Source organism: Pseudophryne corroboree, chromosome 9 (assembly GCF_028390025.1).
Source record: "Pseudophryne corroboree isolate aPseCor3 chromosome 9, aPseCor3.hap2, whole genome shotgun sequence".
Classification (NCBI taxonomy): Eukaryota; Metazoa; Chordata; class Amphibia; order Anura; family Myobatrachidae; genus Pseudophryne; species Pseudophryne corroboree.
The window spans coordinates 37,695,505-37,716,064 of NC_086452.1; positions in this window are offsets into that span (position 1 = coordinate 37,695,505).

Below are 20,560 nucleotides of genomic sequence, written 5' to 3' on the forward strand. Positions count from 1 at the left end.
CCTACAATCTCATTATCTATTGATGGTACTACTATCTCCTCTAGCCCCCAGGTACGCTGTTTTGGCGTAATCCTTGACTCCCCCCTCTTCTTCAAACTACACATTCAGCACCTCTCACAAACCTGCCATTTCCATCTCAAAAACATCTCCAGGATCATACCCTTCCTCACTCTGGATGCCATTAAGACCCTCATCCACTGCCTGGTCATCTTCAGATTGGACCAGTGGCGTAACTACTGCCCCCGCAGTCCTCGCGGTGGCTTGGGGGCGAGGGGCTGCGGGGGCGCCACTGATTTACAGCAGACTGACATGCGGACGAGCGTCCGCATGTCAGTCTGCAGTCTCCTTCCCTCCGCCGCTTTTTGGAGGGACACGGAGGGCACACAGCGCGCCTCCCTGTGTCCCTCCTGCTGCATCATCTCCGGCGGCCGCGGGTCTAATAGGGGGAAGTGCCGTCCGTGAGCTCTAATTGGCTCACGAACCGGCACTTCCCCCTATTAGACCCGCGGCCGCCGGAGATGATGCAGCAGGAGGGACACAGGAGAGACGAGCTGTGCCCTCCGTGTCCCTCCAAAAAGCGACTGCAGGGGGGGGGGGGGTAAATATCTGGCACTGGGGGCATATATGGCACGGGGGGGGGGGAGGAATATCTGGCACTGGGGCATTTCTGGCACTGGGGGGAATATCTGGCACTGGGGGCATATCTGGCACTGGGGGGGGGATATCTGGCACTGGGGGGGAATATCTGGCACTGGGGGCATATATGGCACTGGGGGGGTTATCTGGCACTGGGGGCATATATGGCACGGGGGGCATATATGGCACTGGGGGGAATATCTGGCACTGGGGCATATATGGCACTGGGGGGAATATCTGGCACTGGGGGGAATATCTGGCACTGGGGGGAATATCTGGCACTGGGGGGAATATCTGGCACTGGGTGGGGGATATCTGGCACTGGGGCATATATGGCACTGGGGGGGAATATCTGGCACTGGGGGCATATATGGCACTGGGGGGGAATATCTGGCACTGGGGGCATATATGGCACTGGGGGGGATATCTGGCACTGGGGGGAATATATGGCACGGGGGGAATATCTGGCACTGGGGGCATATGTGGCACTGGGGGGGTATATGTGTACCTGGCACATGGGGGGGACGACTATATTTGGCACTGGGGCATGTAAGTACCTGGCACCGTGGGGGAATATCTGGCACTGGGGACATATGTGGCACTGGGAGCACAGCCCTAGCAACAAGGACTACCTCCTAGCAACGAGCATGACACCCAGTGCATGAAACACCTGGCAACGAGCATGACACCCAGTGCATGAAACACCTGGCAACGAGCATGACACCAAGTGCATGAAACCCCTGGCAACGAGCATGACACCCTGAGCATGAAAACCCCTGGCACCGTGCATGGAACCAAGAGCATGAAACCCCTGGCAACGAGCATGACACCCAGTGCATGAAACCCCTGACAACGAGCAGGTAATTGAAAAGTAATTAGAAGCCTTACTGTAGGACTTAATGTGTAATGGGCATTACAGTGTGTGGCATAATGTATCACGGACATTGCGGTGTGTGTCATAATGTGTCACAGGCATTACGGTGTATGGTATACTATATCGCGGGCATTGTGATATGTGGTATAATGTCTCAGGGTCATTGCAGTGTGTGGCATAATGTATCACGGACATTGCGGTGTGTGTCATAATGTGTCAGGCATTACGGTGTGTGGTAGACTATATCACGGGCATTGTGGTATGTGGTATAATGTCTCAGGGTCATTTCAGTGTGGCATAATACATAACGGGCATTGCGATGTGTGGCATAGGGTATAACGGGCAGGGCATTGCGGTATGTGTCACAGGCATTACGGTGTATGGTATACTATATCACGGGCATTGTGGTATAATGTCTCAAGGTCATTGCAGTGTGTGGCATAATGTGTCACAGGCATTGTATGTGCTATAATGTATCGGGCATTGCAGTGTGTGGCATAATGTATCACGGACATTGCGGTGTGTGTCATAATGTGTCACAGACATTGTATGTGCTATAATGTATCAGGGGCATTGCAGTGTGTAGCATAATGTATAACGGGCATTGCGATTCCTGTCATAATGTGTCACAGACATTACGGTGTGTGGCATAATGTGTCGGGGGCATTACAGTGTGTGCATATTGTGTCATGTGCATTATTGTGCGTGGAATAATGTCTAAGGGCCATTGCAGTATGTGGCATAATGTATACTGGGCATTACTATAAGGAGGAAAAATGACAAATAATGTAAGGGGCATGAATCAGGATTATTTTTCTTTCCTGTGGTGGCCAACGTATGGGCGTGCAGGTTGCAAAACTGGGGTATAAGGTAGTCTTTTCCTGCAATGCCACGCCCCTTTATGCGAAACCACGCCCACTCCAACAAAACCACGCCCCTTTGTTGGCGCACGCATATTTATCCCTTTCTTGCTCCCAATTATGGAGCATGAAGGGGGGGGGGGGGCGCCGAAGAATTTTTTGGCTTGGGGGAGAAAAATTTCTAATTACGCCACTGGATTGGACTACTGTAATCTCCTCCTATCTGGCATCCCTGACAAATACATCTCTCCACTCCAATCTATCCTCAATGCTGCTGCCCGTCTCATCTTCCTCACCAAACGCACTACGTTCACCTCCCCTCTCTTACTAGACCTTCACTGGCTCCCCTTCCCTTTCAGAATCCAATTCAAACTTCTCACACTCACCTACAAAGCCCTCACCCGCTTTCTCCCTCTCACATCTCTGACCTTATCTCTCTTTACACTCCCACCCGTCCTCTTCGCTCTGCTAATGCACGCCGTCTCTCCTGCCAACTGATCACCTCCTCCCACTCCTACCTACAAGATTTTACACGTGCTGCTCCATTTCTCAGGAATTCCCTACCTCTCCCCTTCAGACTCTCCACCTCTCTACAAAACTTCAAACGGGCTCTGAAGACCCACTTCTTCACCAAACCCAGCCAAATCTCATTCTAAGCCTCTTGTCTATGCTCTCTCTCTACCCCTTCTGTGTCACCCTGGTCTGTCAGCCCTTCACCTTTTAGATTGTAATCTCACAAGAGCAGGGCCCTCATCCCTCATGTGACTTTCCTTTTCTTACTTACACTATCTTATACTCCATACTCCCTTTGATGGCACCTAACCCCGGGTTTTCTATACCTGTCCTATATTGTCTTGTGCTGTAAGTGCGGTTTTCTTGTTTGCTCATTTGATTATGTACTGTGTAATGGGCGCTGCAGATCCCTTGTGGCGCCATATAAATAAAGGATAGTAGTAGTAATAATCATCATCATCAGCATCATCATCATCATCACCTAGTTATGAGCATGATCTCGTATATCCACTTTACCTCCCGTTCAGGAAAATGTGTGTACAGATACTTTGTGTCTTTCCGGCATGAAAGTACAACAGCTGTTAGCTGGTCATATGCCTGCAGCGCTTTAGACAATTCAGAGATACTAAGATTATTATTATTATTACATTTTATTTATAAGGCACCGCAAGTGTTTCACAGCACCGTACAAAGGACAGTACACGGAGACAAAACTAATACCCCTTTTCCACTAGCTCTAAAAACACGGGTAAATGCGCGGGGGCGCGCATTTACCAGTGTTTTTTTTTCTAGTGGAAACGGCCCCCTCTGCAAATTCCCAGATCAAGTGATCCGGGAATCCTACCCGGGTAGCTTGCTGGGTTGAACACGTGTTCAACCCGGTAAGCTGTGTAGTGTGAACGGAAGCCGCGTCGATGCGACACGGCTCCCGTTCACAGTGTATGGAAGGGCGGCGCTGGGAGATCATGTGATCTCCCAGCGCCGCCCCTGCCATGTCAGCAGCAGCGTCACCAACCCGGCAATATGCCGGGTTGGTGAGCTCGGTGCAGGAGGGGGCTGTAGCACGGGTCGCAGCCGTGTCAGGCTCCCAGCTGCGACCCGTGCTAGCAAGTGGAAAAGGGGCATTAGCAATACAGTAAATAAATAACAGGAATAGAGTGCAGGTAACAAGGAGCACCACAATTCTCATACATGATACAGCTAAGATGGAAGTAGCGAGGGAGCAATCACCGTAATACTTGGGGCTGGCGGCCATAGTTAGAGATGAGCCTTTACCAGCAGGAGAGAAAGTGGGTAAAGATGGTCGCTGAGTAGGGGGGAGCTGCGAGTGAAATGTGTGGAGAAGAGGGCTTAGACAACAAGAGGAAAGAGGGCCCTGCTCTGAGGAGCTAACAATCTAGTGGGAAGGGGCGACAGACAGATGACATGAGGTGCAAGCAAGCGGGAGGTAGCCTGATGGCAGGATGTACGTAAAGCAGAGATGGTCAAGGCATGAGGCAGGGAGAAGGAGGAGCAGCCTCAGGACTAGGTTATGGTTAAGATCCTAAATGGATCAAATTCAGGAAAATTAATGCACTCAAGCCTTTAAAGAACGCAGTCACCATACTGTTAGCTAGGGCTCTCAAAATGGCAGTGAAATGCCTCAGAGGAGACACTTCTCATACACGCCCAGGAGACAGTTCTCATACACCCAGCAATGGCCGTTTCAGCAACAGAGAGAACCAGGATTACCCTGGCACAGGTCTGCTGCTTTCCCCCTCCAGTATACTTACCTATCTCTGAGAAGGGGGTCCCTCCTCCACAGCCAGTGCCATTTTCCAGGAAGATGTCGCCGCGCATTGAAAGCAAAGAGTCTATGCTCTTTAGTACACATGTGACACCCCAAAACTGATTTATTAAAAATTATAAATAAAAAACAAAAAGTGTGGGGGACATGGACATGCGCCACCCTGTTTAGACCACGCCCCCTTCAGTAGGGCCTGGCCCCAGTGCTGCTCTCTGCGGCCCTGCAAACACAAAAAAATTTACACATATTAATTATTCAATTGCCTTGTATACAGTTGCGATCTGACAGGTTTGACCCCCACATAGCTGCTGTATAAACAGTTACCCTAGTGGCTAATCCCTGGTGACCTGCCTGCGGCTTTACTGGCCCTGCAGTGGTCACCGGCCTTTGTGGCACAGAATACACAAACTGATTGTCTAGCTAGTGCAGAGGAGGATTGTACAGTTGTAAATATCCCACGTGGTCCCCAGGGCCGGTTCTAAGACTTGTGGCGCCCCGGGCAAAATATGGGGGCGTGGCTTCAATTGGGGGCGTGGTCACGACGCTGCAAGAAAATAAATAAATAAATAAAAAGTATACTTACCATCCCCGTTCCTGATCCAGACCCCCTCCGCCGGCGGCGCCGCTCTTCTCCTCTCCTCTCTTCTCTTTGATCTATGGGAGAGACGTTATTACGTCTCTCCCATAGAACAGCATAGACACTAGAGGTCAATTATGACCCCTAGTGTCTGGGTTGATTCTATATTGGAGTGGGAGAAGGGACCTTCTGACGTATCTAGGGGAGGAGACCCGTCACCAGGGGGAGGAGCTGCGGCCGAACAAGGTACCCAAAAAGTACCCTCGCGGGCTCGCTTCGCTCGCCACCTAATTACTAAAGGTAATAGTTGGTGGTGTGGATACTAGACCAACTGTACCGCTTGCGTAGCTCCTCCCCCTTGTGTCGTGGCTCCTCCCCCTGACGGAAAAGGTCCCTTAGGCCATTTGGATCTAGCCTCTACCCTAGTGTCTGTGCCACTATGCTGTGCAGTGCGCGATGACGTCATCGCGCATCGCACAGCAAAGGTCCTCTACACGAAGGGAAACTAGACCGTAGCATCTAGTTTCCCTTCATGGAGAGGACCTTTGCTGTGCGGTACGCGATGACGTCATCGCGCACCGCACAACTAAGGTCCTCTCAATGAAGGGAAACTAGACGCTACGCGTCTGGTTCCCTTCAAAGCGGGGGGGCACAGCAGGGCACTGCGGGGGGCACAGTGGCGGATCTTGCCCTGGTGCGGCGCCCTCCGGATGGCGCCGGCGCCCTCCGGAAGGCGGCGCCCCGGGCAAAAGTACCGCTTGCCCGTGGCAAGAACCGCCACTGGTCCTATACAGGAAGACTGATGTAACTGTATTGGGCAAGCAGCTCCCTGTCCCCATGTCCCTATTTTAGAAGGGGGACACATATTCTTCATACATATCCCTTCATTTTTAAAGTGAAGGTTTTGCGTTTTATTGTTGTCATATGATGCTCCCCGAAAAAAAAATATATAGTACATGGTGTTATTATGTTGTTATGCAAACTATCTACTTGTGTGATCCTGATTTTAACTGATATTTCTGAGATCAAATGATTATTCTGGCGTTTACATCCCCACGCATGTCTATTAATAAGGCATGGACGGACTATATGGTTTTCAGCCTCTATTACTTTCTAAATGTTCTTTGTGGTGACAATGTGGGTCATTCCGAGTTGATCGCTAGCTGCTTTCGTTCGCTGCGCAGCGATCAGGCAAAAAATCAGCACTTCTGCGCATGCGTATGCGGCACAATGCACATGCGCATCTTACTATTACAACAAACGATGTCGTTTCACACAAGGTTTAGTGAAGCTTTTCAGTCGCACTGCTGGCCGCAGAGTGATTGACAGCAAGAGGGCGTTTCTGGGTGTCAACTGACTGTTTTCAGGGAGTGTTCGAAAAACCGCAGGCGTACCAGAAAAAACGCAGGCGTGGCTGGGTGAACGCAGGGCGTGTTTGTGACATCAAAACAGGAACTGAACAGTCTGAAGTGATCGCAAGCGCTGAGTAGGTCTGAAGCTACTCTGAAAATGCACAAAATTATTTTGTAGCCGCTCTGCGATCCTTTCGTTCGCACTTCTGCTAAGCTAAAATACACTCCCAGAGGGCGGCGGCATAGCGTTTGCACGGCTGCTAAAAACAGCTAGCGAGCGATCAACTCGGAATGACTACCTATGTTGCTGCACTGTTTTGCGATCATCTCATTATCAGATGGGAAATGCACTTTCTTTTAAAATGGTTTTATATTGGCTGCTCATGTCTTTTTGATGTCCAAGGGTAGGCGGCATGAGATTACTGAGCTTGTCAGAAATGCTGGGTATTGTAGTTCCATGTCAGTGAATGTGATCGCCTCACATTAACCTTCAAAAATTGACTACTGCTGTTCTTATTAAATTCAATTATTATTTACTATTATTAAGTACAGTACATATGTCATGTATATGTAAACAAATTGCTATTCCTCAATATTTCTATATGCAATGCAAAGCATTCCCGAGTTTGGCCCCTGCAGCTAACACCATCCGAAGATAGCATTGCCCGTCATAGCCTATGGGCTGCAGATCACAAAATCATTGTTCTTCTGGAACCCTCTCCAGCAATGGCCGCCATGATCAGCATGCAACGCGCATGCGCAGGAGTTCCACTACCTTGCGGGTGCACCGTCAAACATGCCAGCGGATTAATGGCATACTGCAGTGCCATTTTGGTAGCTAGTATCGCGCCCAGATACTGATATTGATAAACAGACCCTCAGTGTGGACACATGACTGCTGCAGGCCAATCAGACAAGGAGGGTAGGGATATGGGCAGCTTAAGGTAGGGTGTTGCTAAGAAACAGGTGATGGGGGAAAATGTAGCATCACCTTTGGACCTAGCTGTCATCAATGATGGAGAAACATCAGAACTCAGCCATCGATGGCAAACTATTGACCATTGGGGAAAAAAAATGATGTTTGCGGCACATCAATGGATGATGCCCATCTATAAGTGCACGGCACTGCGGAGTGCCAAATGCAATCATATATGACCAGTGTTGGTGGCGATTTTCTAATGATAGTGCGCTACCAGCCTACTACCCAATGACAGGGCCAGAGTGCCCCTCTGATGGGCCGGGCCGGCCACGCAGAGAGACCGGGGCTGGCCGGGCTGCCCAACTTACATAGACAAAAGATGGCTGAGCAGCTCCGCCTCCCGGTGATCTGCTCGGCTGCCCAGTATACAGAGACACAGGGGTGTGCCGCGAAGGCCAGGCACCCGTGACTCGTGGCACGCCCCCTTGAGCCGTGAACACACCCTCTTTTCATGTGCACATGCACAGTACAAAGACAGGCTAATAGACAACCCCAGTCCATCCCTGCCTACGGATTATGCTATATAAAAAAACGTAGGGAAGGGAGAGGTAAGAAAAAGGATAAGAGGGGAGAAGAGGAGGAGAGGAGGTGGGAGAGAGAAAGAGGGAGGACTGGTCTGGGTCCCCATTGCATGGATGACAGTAGAGAGGAGTGAAAAGCTTTATAAAGAAAATAGCGGTAGAGATAAGCCTAGGGGGGATATTTACTAAGCAGTGATAAGAGCGGCGAAGTGAGCCAGTGGAGAAGTTGCCCCAACAACCAATCAGCTGCTCTGTATCATTTTATAGTATGCAAATTATAGATGTTACCTCAGTGCAACTTCTCCTCTGGCTCACTTCTCCACTCTTATCACTGCTTAGTAAATGTCCCCCCAGTTATAGGTTACTAGTATTATAATTAGAGATGTGCACTTGAAATTTTTCGGGTTTTGTGTTTTGGTTTTGGGTTCGGTTCCGCGGCCGTGTTTTGGGTTCGACCGCGTTTTGGCAAAACCTCACCGAATTTTTTTTGTCGGATTCGGGTGTGTTTTGGATTCGGGTGTTTTTTTCAAAAAACACTAAAAAACAGCTTAAATCATAGAATTTGGGGGTCATTTTGATCCCAAAGTATTATTAACCTCAAAAACCATAATTTCCACTCATTTTCAGTCTATTCTGAATACCTCACACCTCACAATATTATTTTTAGTCCTAAAATTTGCACCGAGGTCGCTGGATGACTAAGCTAAGCGACCCTAGTGGCCGACACAAACACCTGGCCCATCTAGGAGTGGCACTGCAGTGTCACGCAGGATGGCCCTTCCAAAAAACACTCCCCAAACAGCACATGACGCAAAGAAGAAAAAAAGAGGCGCAATGAGGTAGCTGTGTGAGTAAGCTAAGCGACCCTAGTGGCCGACACAAACACCTGGCCCATCTAGGAGTGGCACTGCAGTGTCACGCAGGATGGCCCTTCCAACCCATCATTTCAGTGACAGGGTCTGCCACATGACTGTGACTGAAATGACGGGTTGGTTTGGACCCCCACCGAAAAAGAAGCAATTAATCTCTCCTTGCACAAACTGGCTCTACAGAGGCAAGATGTCCACCTCATCATCATCCTCCGATATATCACCGTGTACATCCCGCTCCTCACAGATTATCAATTCGTCCCCACTGGAATCCACCATCTCAGCTCCCTGTGTACTTTGTGGAGGCAATTGCTGCTGGTCAATGTCTCCACGGAGGAATTGATTATAATTCATTTTAATGAACATCATCTTCTCCACATTTTCTGGAAGTAACCTCGTACGCCGATTGCTGACAAGGTGAGCGGCGGCACTAAACACTCTTTCGGAGTACACACTTGTGGGAGGGCAACTTAGGTAGAATAAAGCCAGTTTGTGCAAGGGCCTCCAAATTGCCTCTTTTTCCTGCCAGTATAAGTACGGACTGTCTGACGTGCCTACTTGGATGCGGTCACTCATATAATCCTCCACCATTCTTTCAATGGTGAGAGAATCATATGCAGTGACAGTAGACGACATGTCCGTAATCGTTGTCAGGTCCTTCAGTCCGGACCAGATGTCAGCATCAGCAGTCGCTCCAGACTGCCCTGCATCACCGCCAGCGGGTGGGCTCGGAATTCTGAGCCTTTTCCTCGCACCCCCAGTTGCGGGAGAATGTGAAGGAGGAGATGTTGACAGGTCGTGTTCCGCTTGACTTGACAATTTTGTCACCAGCAGGTCTTTGAACCCCAGCAGACTTGTGTCTGCCGGAAAGAGAGATCCAAGGTAGGTTTTAAATCTAGGATCGAGGACGGTGGCCAAAATGTAGTGCTCTGATTTCAACAGATTGACCACCCGTGAATCCTTGTTAAGCGAATTAAGGGCTCCATCCACAAGTCCCACATGCCTAGCGGAATCGCTCCCTTTTAGCTCCTCCTTCAATGCCTCCAGCTTCTTCTGCAAAAGCCTGATGAGGGGAATGACCTGACTCAGGCTGGCAGTGTCTGAACTGACTTCACGTGTGGCAAGTTCAAAAGGTTGCAGAACCTTGCACAACGTTGAAATCATTCTCCACTGCGCTTGAGACAGGTACATTCCACCTCCTATATCGTGCTCAATTGTATAGGCTTGAATGGCCTTTTGCTGCTCCTCCAACCTCTGAAGCATATAGAGGGTTGAATTCCACCTCGTTACCACTTCTTGCTTCAGATGATGGCAGGGCAGGTTCAGGCGTTTTTGGTGGTGCTCCAGTCTTCTGTACGTGGTGCCTGTACGCCGAAAGTGTCCCGCAATTCTTCTGGCCACCGACAGCATCTCTTGCACGCCCCTGTCGTTTTTTAAAAAATTCTGCACCACCAAATTCAAGGTATGTGCAAAACATGGGACGTGCTGGAATTTGCCCATATTTAATGCACACACAATATTGCTGGCGTTGTCCGATGCCACAAATCCACAGGAGAGTCCAATTGGGGTAAGCCATTCCGCGATGATCTTCCTCAGTTGCCGTAAGAGGTTTTCAGCTGTGTGCGTATTCTGGAAACCGGTGATACAAAGCGTAGCCTGCCTAGGAAAGAGTTGGCGTTTGCGAGATGCTGCTACTGGTGCCGCCGCTGCTGTTCTTGCGGCGGGAGTCCATACATCTACCCAGTGGGCTGTCACAGTCATATAGTCCTGACCCTGCCCTGCTCCACTTGTCCACATGTCCGTGGTTAAGTGGACATTGGGTACAACTGCATTTTTTAGGACACTGGTGAGTCTTTTTCTGACGTCCGTGTACATTCTCGGTATCGCCTGCCTAGAGAAGTGGAACCTAGATGGTATTTGGTAACGGGGGCACACTACCTCAAGAAATTGTCTAGTTCCCTGTGAACTAACGGCGGATACCGGACGCACGTCTAACACCAACATAGTTGTCAAGGCCTCAGTTATCCGCTTTGCAACAGGATGACTGCTGTGATATTTCATCTTCCTCGCAAAGGACTGTTGGACAGTCAATTGCTTGGTGGAAGTAGTAAAAGTGGGCTTACGACTTCCCCTCTGGGATGACCATCGACTCCCAGCAGCAACAACAGCAGCGCCAGCAGCAGTAGGCGTTACACGCAAGGATGCATCGGAGGAATCCCAGGCAGGAGAGGACTCGTCAGAATTGCCAGTGACATGGCCTGCAGGACTATTGGCATTCCTGGGGAAGGAGGAAATTGACACTGAGGGAGTTGGTGGGGTGGTTTGCGTGAGCTTGGTTACAAGAGGAAGGGATTTACTGGTCAGTGGACTGCTTCCGCTGTCGCCCAAAGTTTTTGAACTTGTCACTGACTTATTATGAATGCGCTGCAGGTGACGTATAAGGGAGGATGTTCCGAGGTGGTTAACGTCCTTACCCCTACTTATTACAGCTTGACAAAGGCAACACACGGCTTGACAAATGTTGTCCGCATTTCTGTTGAAATACTTCCACACCGAAGAGCTGATTTTTTTGGTATTTTTACCAGGCATGTCAACGGCCCTATTCCTCCCACGGACAACAGGTGTCTCCCCGGGTGCCTGACTTAAACAAACCACCTCACCATCAGAATCCTCCTTGTCAATTTCCTCCCCAGCGCCAGCAACACCCATATCCTCCTCATCCTGGTGTACTTCAACACTGACATCTTCAATCTGACTATCAGGAACTGGACTGCGGGTGCTCCTTCCAGCACTTGCAGGGGGCGTGCAAATGGTGGAAGGCGCATGCTCTTCACGTCCAGTGTTGGGAAGGTCAGGCATCGCAACCGACACAATTGGACTCTCCTTGTGGATTTGGGATTTGGAAGAACGCACAGTTCTTTGCGGTGCTTTTGCCAGCTTGAGTCTTTTAATTTTTCTAGCGAGAGGCTGAGTGCTTCCATCCTCATGTGAAGCTGAACCACTAGCCATGAACATAGGCCAGGGCCTCAGCCGTTCCTTGCCACTCCGTGTGGTAAATGGCATATTGGCAAGTTTACGCTTCTCCTCCGACAATTTTATTTTAGATTTTGGAGTCCTTTTTTTACTGATATTTGGTGTTTTGGATTTTACATGCTCTGTACTATGACATTGGGCATCGGCCTTGGCAGACGACGTTGCTGGCATTTCATCGTCTCGGCCATGACTAGTGGCAGCAGCTTCAGCACGAGGTGGAAGTGGATCTTGATCTTTCCCTAATTTTGGAACCTCAACATTTTTGTTCTCCATATTTTAATAGGCACAACTAAAAGGCACCTCAGGTAAACAATGGAGATGGATGGATACTAGTATACTTATGGATGGACCAGCGACTGCCGACACAGAGGTAGCTACAGCCGTGGACTACCGTACTGTGTCTGCTGCTAATATAGACTGGATGATAATGAGATGAAATTAATATATATATATATATATATATATATATATATATATAATATCACTAGTACTGCAGCCGGACAGGTATATATATTTATTATGTAATGACTGATGACGGACCTACTGGACACTGTCAGCTCAGCAGCACCGCAGACTGCTACAGTAAGCTACTATAGTAGTATGTATCAAGAAGAAAGAGAAAAAAAAAACCACGGGTAGGTGGTATACAATTATGGATGGACCAGCGACTGCCGACACAGAGGTAGCTACAGCCGTGGACTACCGTACTGTGTCTGCTGCTAATATAGACTGGATGATAATGAGATGAAATTAATATATATATATATATATATATATATATATATAATATCACTAGTACTGCAGCCGGCAGGTATATATATTTATTATGTAATGACTGATGACGGACCTGCTGGACACTGTCAGCTCAGCAGCACCGCAGACTGCTACAGTAAGCTACTATAGTAGTATGTATCAAGAAGAAAGAAAAAAAAAAACACGGGTAGGTGGTATACATATACAATTATATATATATTATATACAATTTTATATATATATATATATATATATATATATATTAAACTGGTGGTGATTAATTAAACTGGTGGTCAGGTCACTGGTCACACTATCAGCAACTTGCAAGTAGTACTCCTAAGCAGACAATCACAATATATACTGGTGGTCAGTGTGGTCACAATGGCAGTGTGGCACTCTGGCAGCAGAGTGCCAGCAAAAGTGTGCACTGTACGTTAAAATATGTACTCCTGCTCTCAGACTCTAACTGCTCCCCACTGTCTCCCCCACAAGTCAGATATACAGTCACACTATCACTTCAGCAAGTAGTAGTACTCCTCCTAATGCTCCCCAAAATTACTAAAGTAAATAATACTGTGTCTCTCTCTACTCTAGTAGTCTCACTCTCTATAAACAGAGAGGACGCCAGCCACGTCCTCTCCCTATCAATCTCAATGCACGTGTGAAAATGGCGGCGACGCGCGGCTCCTTATATAGAATCCGAGTCTCGCGATAGAATCCGAGCCTCGCGAGAATCCGACAGCGGGATGATGACGTTCGGGCGCGCTCGGGTTACCGAGCAAGGCGGGAAGATCCGAGTCGCTCGGACCCGTGTAAAAAAAACTGAAGTTCGGGCGGGTTCGGTTTCCGAGGAACCGAACCCGCTCATCTCTAATTATAATGCCAATCCTAAGCATGTAAATGGATGTGAAGTAGGGTCGGACATCAGAACCCGATGGTCAGACTCAGCAACCATCGATGTTCCCAGCGCAATGGAAATAGTATTTCCAATCATTGCCGTGATTTCAATAGTTACCAATCCTCACATGCTCCTTTCCGATACTCACCTGAGGGTGCATTACTACCATGCAGCTACACTCGGAAGCCTTGTTTGCATTCATACTTTACAACCAGCTATGAGGGTGGTTCAGTAAGTCAGGTAACAAAACCTGTCACGTGGGTAATGTTCTCTAGGTCAGTGTAATTATTACCTGCCAGGCTGGAGCACGTAGACCACTGCTTCCCCTCACGGCCGTTAGGCAGCGCCTCATGTCAGTCAGACTGTCCCAGCATCAGGTGTAAGATGGCGGGGCTGGCGGACACACGGTCACACACTCAGGTGCGTAGTGTGATCATATTTCTGCGGCTAAAAGGCACATCAGCCACTGAGAATCATCGCCAACTTGTCCAGGTGTACGGTGATAACGTCATGATGTCACAGAAACAGGTTTGGTGCGCTGCCTGTGGTGGACGTGCTTGGCCGGCCGGATCGCTGCTCATCTTGAACGTCTGTCCTGCACGCTACCTAAGGCAGTGCACCCAACCAAGTTTTAGGCACTTAGCAAGTGTTTTTTACATAGGTGTTTTTTTCAGACTGACGTGTGAGAATCCCCCACAGATAACCGCATTGGTAACTATCTGTAGATGCACATGACCCGCATATGAAAAGCAAATTGAATGTCTGTCAAGCAGAATCCTCTCACACACACTTGTAGTAGCTTGCAGCCGATGTTCACAGGGCCGTCTTTTCATATGGGCTCAATGGGCTCTTGCCCAAGGGCCCCAAGAGTAAAAGGGCCCTAGGATGATAGCTGAGGGTCCCCTCTTTCCAGGGGTACCAGATTTTTGAAAATCGGCCATAGGGAACCGGAGAAATCCGACTTCAAAGCAGTGGTCCCCATCCAAGCCTGTTAATTGCTCTTCCAAGACAGATATCTCAGGTTCTGTATGACTTAGAGTCTTTCTGAGGGTATACTCCAAAAGCTGGGACTCCTCCCTTTTGGTGGACACTGGCAGCTTGTCTCTACTATGCCCAGAACCAGAGATATCAGCCTTCCAGCAGCTGGTCCCTGCTCCTGCTACACACGCCTGGTATGCAGTTTTAGATTTTCGTTGATGAATTGCTCTGGCTCCTGAGCTCTGATCCCCAAATCCCCAGAAACTTCTGAAAGATGTCCCCAGTACCTCCTTAAAGATGTCCCCAGTACCTCCTGAAAGGTGTCCCCAGTACCTCCTGAAAGGTGTCCCCAGTACCTCCTGAAAGATGTCCCCAGTACCTCCTGAAAGATGTTCCCAGTACCTCCTGAAAGGTGTCCCCAGTACCTCCTGAAAGGTGTCCCCAGTACCTCCTGAAAGGTGTCCCCAGTATCTCCTGAAAGGTGGGACTCTATAGTTTTTATCCCATTTAAAGCTAAGAAATGTAGTATTTTCAGGAACCTCAGATATCTACAGTCAAGCAAGCTGCCCTCCCACCAGAAAATAAGCCCACTCCACTATCCACTCCTCCCCTACGTATTAAACACCCCCTACCACCCCAGAAGTCATGTACCAGGGCCCCTTCATTCAGCCCAGTGCCCCCTTCTACAGTTTAGCCCCATCTGTGCAGTAAAGGAGTAATTACAGAAATTACTGCTCCAGGTCCTACATGCTGAGCGGAAGATAGAACACCCTCTACCGCCCGCGGGACAACAAAGCTGCCGCTGATAGCACCCCCCACCCCTACTGCTGGAGGATGGGTAGGGGGCCCAGTGCATTGCTGTGCCCAGGGGCCTACACTGCTGTTAAGACAGTTCTGTGTTCACAGAGTTGAGTGCTTTTTATTATGGGAGGCATTTGATATGCCGGCTGTCGGGATCCCGGCACTCACCATACCAATGCCGGAATCCCGCCAGCCGGCACACCGACAACTATTTTCCCTCTTAGGGTGTCCACGACACTCACTGACGCTCAATCGCCTGGTCTCAGTCCTTGGGGGTGACATCATAACGCCACCTCCTGCTCAGTGACGGGCGCTGGGTGCTGACCTGTAACATTATGTGCAGCACTCAGCTTCTGTCACTGTGTAGGAGCCGGCCCTGCAGCCACAGCAATCTCTGGGGGCAGCCCAGAAATCTCCCGGACCCCTGGAGTGACAGAAACGTCACGCCCCCTCCCATTAAGTCATGGCCTCTTTTCACTATGCACCACGCCTACGGCGCGTGCATGGACCCTCCTTTACCACACAGGGTGTCACCTAGGTAAGGGACCTAGGCCTGGTTCAGGTTTGCGAGCAAAGCAAAAAGAGCACACAACTGGGAAAAATCATGTTGCACTGCAGGTGGGGCAGATGTAACATGTGCAGAGAGAGTTAGATTTGGGTGGGGTGTGTTCAAGCTAAAATGTAAATTGCAGTGTAAAAATAAAGCAGCCAGCACTTACCCTGCACAGAAACAATATAACCCACCCAAATCTAACTCTCTGCACATGTTACAGCAGTGCAGCATGGTTTTGTGCACTATATAGATTAATCATTTCTGGAAAACGTTGTGCAACAGAACAGATCCAATAATCCAATCCGACAGCTTTTGGAGCAATAACCGGCCCCGGGCGCTGCGTACTCCCCGTGAGATCATCCGACAGCTGAAAATCACTTTACTGGCCACCTTGTTGCATAGCGCACACCTAGCTGTTTTCACAGAGATGGTGTGCGACAAGCTTCATGTATTTCCACATGTCCCTCTATCACCCGGCCATACTGTTCTCCAGAATACTCTGCTACATTATAAATACATACTAATAATAATAATGAGCTGTTGCTGAAATGTTTCAGGGCCGTCTCGTGACTACACCGACCAAACGCTCACTCGGGAAATGTGCCACTTCTTCCCTCCTCCAATGGTTCCTGCATACAAGAAATCCCTGGGAATAAGCACAAGCAGCGGAGCGGACCCTTAGCTCCACCTGAGAATACATTTTAGGACTGACAGAGCCGGGTTTTATAACTGGGATTTTGCATTGTTATCAATCCCTCAAACAGAATGAGATCATTTGGCTGCTGGTAGACCTCCTTCTCTTTCCACTTTCGTCGTTACTGTAACGTTTTACAGCCCAGCTCAGGGTAAACAACATAAAGCTTGGTTCGTTCTAAATGGCCGTTAAGGGTTACCTGTGGAAATTGACGTGTCTTCATTGCTGGTATCATGAGTTCCAAGAAAAGAATTCGATAGCTTGTCCATAAAGATATACATATTTATTAAAACATTTATAATCAGGGCCGGTGCTAACTTTAGGCAGTTGCCTAGGACGCTGGGACCTTGAGGGCACCTAGAAACCATCCCTGAATGGTAGCACCCTCATTTAAATAGTCTATCCCTCTTTTCATATTCAGGGAGAGATGTATCAAACTTTGGAGAGAGATAAAGTGGAGAGGTTGACCAAGGCAACTGGTTTCCAACTGTCATTTATCTAGCACAGTTTTTGAAATGACAGGGGAGAGTTAGGGTTGGGCACCGGGGAGGGTTAGGCTGCGGTGAGAGGGGGGGGGGGGGGGGGCAGTGTTAGGTTTAGGCTGCAAGGAGGGGGGGTTAGGGTTAGGCACCACCAGGGAGGGTTAGGCTGCGGTCGAGGGGGCGGAGTTTTAGGGTCAGGCTGCGGATAAGGAGGGGGGGTTTTAGGGATAGCATAGTTACCTTTTAGGCGTTTGGATCCTAAGCGTCGGGATGCCGCTATCGGTATTCTGACTGAGGGCATCCTGTCATGATATACTGGTGGAAATATCCTGTGTTGGGGGATCTGTGTCTTTAGAAGGACTTCTCAGTGAATCCCTGTGTAATAGTAGAAGAGGTAGAGTTTGGGGTTGTTCATCGTTAAAGGTTGATAGTAGGGGATGGGTGACGGCAGGGTTTTGAGTAAACATACTGTATTTTCTACTTAATAGCCCTTTAACTCTGCCCAATTCTTTGACTCAGAGGTTTTGCAGTATCACAGACAGGTTCAGACAACAGAACTGTGTCACCTAGAACGGGATGCAGTCAGTTTACCTACAATCAAAATCCCGACGGTCAAAATACCGACATGGTCAAAATACCGACATTAAAAATGTCAACAGGTCAAAAAATCAACATGAGTTTTTCATGATTTTTCTAATTGAAACCGTCTTGTTCATACTTTACCATCCCAGTGGACGTGGAATATAATAGTGTGCCGAGCGCAGCAAGCCATGCGAGGGGACGCGGTACACTTTTGCGGTGTCCATGTTGACCCTTAAACACCACATTTAAAAAACAACAACTCGTGTCTACTTTTTGACCTGTCGCCATTTTAAATGTCTGTATTTTGACCGCGTCGACATTTTAAATGTCAGTATTTTGACCTTGACGGTATTTTGACCGTTGGGATTTTGATTGTAGGTAAATCACACTGATCCCCCTAGAACAGTACAGCATACCAGAGACTTTCTAAGATGGGTTTTAGCAGCTGTGTTGATGAAACTATGGGGCCTAATTCAGATCTGATCGTAGATGTGCTAAATTTAGCACATCTACGATCATGTTCCCAGACATGCGGGGGGGGGGGGGGGGGGCAGCACAGTCCGCCCCGCATGTCAGGCCCGACCCTCCCAGCACAGGTACGAAAGAATCGCACAGCGGTGATGCTTTTGTACCTGACGAGTAGCTCCCTGCCTGTGCAGCTCCTGCACGCTGGCAGGCCTCTACCCACCGCATACTGGGTCGCAGCGGCTATGTGTGACGTAACGCAGCCGCAGCGGCCTGCTCCCCCCCAACGGTCCGGACATGCCTCCATTGTCCGGACTGCACCCTGCCAATGGCGTTCGTACGCCGTTGGCACACCCCCTCCCACCCCGCAACCGCCTCTGCCTGTCAATCAGGCAGAGGTGATCACACCAGTGAGATGCTGATAGCTCCCGGGGTGCGCACGCGCAGTGCGCCCGCTGCACGGGCGCACTCCACAAAATAATCGAGACTGCGATTGCTGCCGCAGCAGTGATGCAGTCTGAATTACCCCCCTATATAATGTTGTTAGAGATGAGCGGTTCAGAATCCTTGTAATATGGACCGCTCCGAACAGCAGGGATCCGAGTCCACCCGAGCCACCATTTCAGTATAAAGCACGCGGACGTTTGATTCTTGATTCTTACACTCTGATGTAGTGTCTGTGGAGTGTCCGGCGACTAATAACTGGCTGTGTTGTATAGTGACTGTGTATGGGGGCACACTGCTTGCTGCTGTGTGCTGCACTATACTCTGCTATACTGGCTGTGCTATGTCCAGAGTCTCACACGCTGCTGTGCTGTATAGTGACTGTGTATAGGGGGCACGCTGCGGTGTGCTGCACTATACTCTGCTATACTGGCTTTGCTGTGTCCGGAGTCTCACAAGTGGCTGTGCTGTATAGTGACTGTGTATAGGGGGCACGCTGCTGTGTGCTGCACTATACTCTGCTATACTGGCTGTGCTATGTCCAGAGTCTCACAAGCTGCTGTGCTGTATAGTGACTGTGTATAGGGGGCACGCTGCGGTGTGCTGCACTATACTCTGCTATACTGGCTGTGCTGTGTCCAAAGTCTCACAAGCGGCTGTGCTATATAGTGATTGTGTATAGAGGGCACGCTGCTGTGTGCTGCACTATACTCTGCTATACTGGCTGTGCTATGTCCAGAGTCTCACACGCTGCTGTGCTGTATAGTGACTGTGTATAGGGGGCACGCTGCGGTGTGCTGCACTATACTCTGCTATACTGGCTGTGCTATGTCCAGAGTCTCACAAGCTGCTGTGCTGTATAGTGACTGTGTATAGGGGGCACGCTGCGGTGTGCTGCACTATACTCTGCTATACTGGCTGTGCTGTGTCCAAAGTCTCACAAGCGGCTGTGCTATATAGTGATTGTGTATAGAGGGCACGCTGCTGTGTGCTGCACTATACTCTGCTATACTGGCTGTGCTATGTCCAGAGTCTCACAAGTGGCTGTGCTGTACAGTGACTGTGTATAGGGGGCACGCTGCGGTGTGCTGCACTATACTCTGCTATACTGGCTTTGCTGTGTCCGGAGTCTCACAAGTGGCTGTGCTGTTTAGTGACTGTGTATAGGGGGCACGCTGCGGTGTGCTGCACTATACTCTGCTATACTGGCTGTGCTGTGTCCAAAGTCTCACAAGCGGCTGTGCTATATAGTGATTGTGTATAGAGGGCATGCTGCTGTGTGCTGCACTATACTCTGCTATACTGGCTGTGCTATGTCCAGAGTCTCACAAGTGGCTGTGCTGTATAGTGACTGTGTATAGGGGGCACGCTGCGGTGTGCTGCACTATACTCTGCTATACTGGCTTTGCTGTGTCCGGAGTCTCACAAGTGGCTGTGCTGTTTAGTGACTGTGTATAGGGGGCACGCTGCGGTGTGCTGCACTATACTCTGCTATACTGGCTGTGCTGTGTCCAAAGTCTCACAAGCGGCTGTGCTATATAGTGATTGTGTATAGAGGGCATGCTGCGGTGTGCTGCACTATACTCTGCTATACTGGCTTTGCTGTGTCCGGAGTCTCACAAGTGGCTGTGCTGTATAGTGACTGTGTATAGGGGGCACGCTGCGGTGTGCTGCACTATACTCTGCTATACTGGCTTTGCTGTGTCCGGAGTCTCACAAGTGGCTGTGCTGTTTAGTGACTGTGTATAGGGGGCACGCTGCGGTGTGCTGCACTATACTCTGCTATACTGGCTGTGCTGTGTCCAAAGTCTCACAAGCGGCTGTGCTATATAGTGATTGTGTATAGAGGGCACGCTGCTGTGTGCTGCGCTATAATCTGCTGCAAATGGTACTGTTTGGAGCGCTTTACC